This window comes from Nannospalax galili, unplaced genomic scaffold (assembly GCF_000622305.1).
Source record: "Nannospalax galili isolate Female #2095 unplaced genomic scaffold, S.galili_v1.0 scaffold713, whole genome shotgun sequence".
NCBI lineage: Eukaryota > Metazoa > Chordata > Mammalia > Rodentia > Spalacidae > Nannospalax > Nannospalax galili.
Window position 1 is genome coordinate 761,538 of NW_008333780.1, and position 4,197 is coordinate 765,734.

General features: G+C 41.6%; 1 protein-coding gene across 1 annotated transcript in view; it reads left to right on the plus strand.

The window, feature by feature from the left end:
- The window catches only part of Tut4 (terminal uridylyl transferase 4), a 132,100-nt gene that overhangs the window by 10,543 nt on the left and 117,360 nt on the right, over positions 1-4,197 (plus strand). The gene's annotated exons all lie outside the window — the stretch shown is intronic.

Consider the following 4,197-nt stretch of genomic DNA (forward strand, 5'->3'; position numbering starts at 1 on the left):
TGTGTATGAGTGTATTGCCTGCATGTATGTGAATGCACCCATGTCATGCAGTGCCGCAGAGGTCAGCAGAGGGCTTTGGATTCCCTGGGAACTGGAGTTAAGGACGGTTCGTAGCCGCCATGTGGGTGCTGGGAATCGAATCCCGGTCCTCTGCAAGAGCAGTCAGTGCTCTTAACTGCTGAGCCATCTCTCCAGCCCCTCGTATGAGTGTTTTGCCTACACGTGTACCATATGTGTGCAATGGCCTTGGAGACTAGAAGAGGGTGTCACATCTTCTGGAACTGGAGTTACAGACAGTTGTTAGCTGCCACGTGGCTGCTGGGAACTGAACCTGGGTCTTCTGTAAGACCAGCCAATACTCTTAACTGCTGAGCCATCTCTCCAGCCCCATCCTTTGTTAAAATTATAACTCAGTTCATATGTAGTTTCACATTTTGCTTATCCATTCATCTGTTGATAGACATTTGTGTTGTTTTCAACACAAATAATGCCACGTGAGTATATAGATATCTCTCTGAGACCCTGCTTTTGGTCCTTCAGGGTGTATACCCAGAAGTGAAATTACTGAATTGTATGGTATTAGTTGCCTCTCTATACTGTAACAAATACCTGGGATAATAAACTTGCAAGAAGAAAAATTTCATTTTGGTTCATTATTTTGGAGGTTTCAGTTCATGACCTATTGTCCCTTGCTTTTGTACCTATGGAGAGGTAGCATAACACAGAGCAATGTGTTGCAAAACTGCATACTTGGTAGCTAGGAAGTGAGAGGAAGAATGGACTGGTTATCCTACCTGTCTCTTCAAGGATATACCCTCAGTGACTGTAAGACTTCCCATTAGGCTCTGCCTCTTAAGTTTCCACCACTAAGGTTGGAGAGATGGCTCAGTGGTTAAGAGCACTGGCTGCTCTTGCAGAGGACCTGGGTTCAATTCCCAGCACCCACATGGTGGCTAATAACCTTCTGTAACTCCAGTTCCAGGGGATCCAGTGTCTTCTGACTTCTGTATTGCATGCCATGGGTACACTTACATACATGCAGCCAATACATTCGTACACATAAAATAAAAGTAATAAAATACTAAAAAAAAAAAAAAAATCCACCACCTCCGAGTTAACACCACGGTGGGGACTTTAATTTGCAGCCTTTGGGGTGGGAGGCATTTAAGATGCAGCATTCTGTTTCTGTCTCACAAGTGCTTATGTCCATCTCACAATGCAAAATGTGTTGAGTTCATCTCGGAGAATCCCTCCAGTCTTAACCATTGTAACAATGCTTAAAAGTCCAAGTCTAGGCTTGGGGGTGTAGCTCAGAAGTAGGGTTTACCTAGCTTGTTCAAGACCCTGGGTTTGATTGCCCAGCATCACAGATAAGAAAAAGGAAAGCAAAAGGTACAAGTCCAAAGTTCCTGAGACTCAAGGCAGTCTTTTTGCTGTGAGCATTTGTAAAATTTTTAAAAAGTTTACAAACTTCCAAGATAGAATGGCACAAGGTAAATATTCCTGATCCAAAACAGTAAAGAAAGGAAATAGCAAGAGGGATTAGGACCAGTGAAACCAAAACCTAGTAGGGCAAACATTAAATCCTGCTATCCCATATGTGACATTCTAGGCATATTGTGAAGGATGAGGGCTCCTAAGGTCTTGGGTAGCCCATTTCTGCCTATGGCTGGTTGCTGTCTCCATGGCAGCTTTCTTTGGTTGGCTCTATATTCTGCCTGTAGCTTCCCTTGGCAGACAGTTTGTAGGGTCTCTATCACAGCTTTAGCTTTCACAGACAGCTCCATGATTGTCCTGTCAGGTGCTGCTTACAGTGACTTCAGCCCTGCCATATTTTGCCTGGCCTTGAAGATTTTACTTTGAAATCTCAATAACAGCTTCCATAACTCTTGCAAAAGGCTTGGGTGTTGAAGGCCTGTTCTTTAGCTGGTGGTGAGAGGTGACTGGATCATGAAGGAGCCAATTACATCAATCTGTTAATCCATTGATGAGTTTATATTGAATGGATAATTGGGAGATGGGGTGCAATTGTAGAGGAAGTAGTTTATTGGGAACATGCCTTTGAAAGGTGTATCTTGGGGCTGGAGAGATGGCTCAGCGGTTAACACTGACTGTTCTTGCAGAAGACCCAGGTTCGAATCCCAGCACCCACACAGCAGCTAACAACTGCCTGTAACTCCAGTTCCAGGGGATCGCCTCTCCTCCTCAGGCATTGCACGACTTACCTACATGCAGGCATAACACTCATACGAATAAAATAAAAATAATAAATGAAATATATTTTTCAAAAAAAGGTGTATCTTGCCCTAGCTCCTTTGTGCTTCTTAGTTACTTCTAGCGGAGCAGCTCAGTTCCAAAACGTCCTTTCTTGTGTGGTGCTGTGCTTCATCTCAAGCCTTCAGCAGTGGAGCCAGGTGACTGTAAGCTGAAATCTGAAGCTGTGTGTCAAAATAAACCTTCCCCATTTTAAACTGTTTTTCATGAAAGTTTTGACCACCACAGGTTCTGATCTGTAGCGGTTGTACCTTCTTGGCTTCACCTTTAAGTGTGTTCCTTTCCTTTCCCCCAAGTTGCAACTTTGCCAAATCTTTCTGCTGTCAGTTCTCACTGTAAATTTGGCTAAAAGCAGTGAATAATACACAGGCCACTGTCTTAAGTGCTTTGCTGCCTGAAAAATTTAGCTTTCGGGGGCTGGAGAGATGGCTTAGCATTTAAGAGCACTGACTGCTCTTGCAGAGGACTGGGGTTTGATTCCCAGCATCCACATGGCAGCTACAAACCATCTTTAACTTCAGTTCCAGGGGAATCCAAAGCCCTCTTCTGACCTCCGCGGCACTTCACGACATGGGTGCACTCACATACATGCAGGCAATACACTCATACACATAAAATAAAAATAATAAAATTTAAAAAATTTTTGCTTCAGGTCAACTAATCTGTCATTTTTAAGTTTAGTTTGGCTCAAAGTATGAGAGCTTGAACTTTTAAAAAGCAGCCATATTTTTGTTGCTGTTTAGCAAGGGCAGCCTGTAATTCAGTTGCCAATATAGTCCTCCTTTCCCTATGAAACCTCATCAGCACAGCTTTTACTGGCCACATCATCATTCTGGTCTTTTGAGCCCCGCTAAAATTGCAGTTAAGCCCTACTTCCCTTTAACTTCCCAAGTTTCTCTTGCAAATTGGTACAGCAACAACCACTTTGTCTCTCTGTCTACCCCTTCTTTTTGAGGCAAGGTCTCATGTAGCCCAGGCAGTCCTCAAAAGTTCAGTGTCACTGAGGTTGGCCTTGAAATCCTTATCCTCCTGCCTCCTCCTCCCAAGTGTTTGGAGTTAAAGGTGTAGCCCACCATGCCCAGCTCACCATTTTACTTCTTAGAATCAGTTTTCTTTGTTACCTTTTCATTATTGTAAACAAAGTAACACAAACAAAACAAAAGAAGCCCTAAGATAATTAACTCATGAAGAGAAATAATTGCTTTTGAAGGTTTCAATCTAATTTACAGACTCTGTTGCTTTGGGGCATCTGGTGAGGCAGCATATCATAGAGTCAGTGTATTGTAAAACTGCTTTTCTCACAGCCAGAAAGTTAAAAGACAAAAGGGCTGGAGTCCCACTGTCCTCCCCTTCACTGTCATGTCTAATGATTAGACTTTCTTTTGTTTATGTATGTATATTATTTATTTTTTAAATTATTTAATAACCACATACTTAGAAGAAGCATTTCATTACAACAGCATTGACATATTCAATAACAATTTGCAGAGCTAAGATGCATTTCTTTCAAAATTGGCTGTAAATTTTTAGGTTTACAGTTGAATTAATACGATTATACAATATTGTACTCAGTGTAAACCCTATAAGACATAAAATTAAATGAGGTTTTTAACCTTTAAAAACTCCATGTCATTATTTAAATACAGTTTCATACAGAAAAATTCATTTTTAATGCAATTAACACTAAGACTTTTTGTCTTTATGGAGACAGGGTCTCCCTATAGCCTCAACTGACCTGGAACTCACTATGTAGACTAGGCTGGCCTCAATCTTACAGAGCTCCACCTGCTTCTGCCTCCTAAGTGCTGGGATTAAAAGTATATACCACCACACCTGGCTATCCTTTATCTTCTTTGTACACTAGCAAATGCTTCATTTATAAAAACGGGACCATCTTAGCTTGCCTTTTAAAAATATATCTTA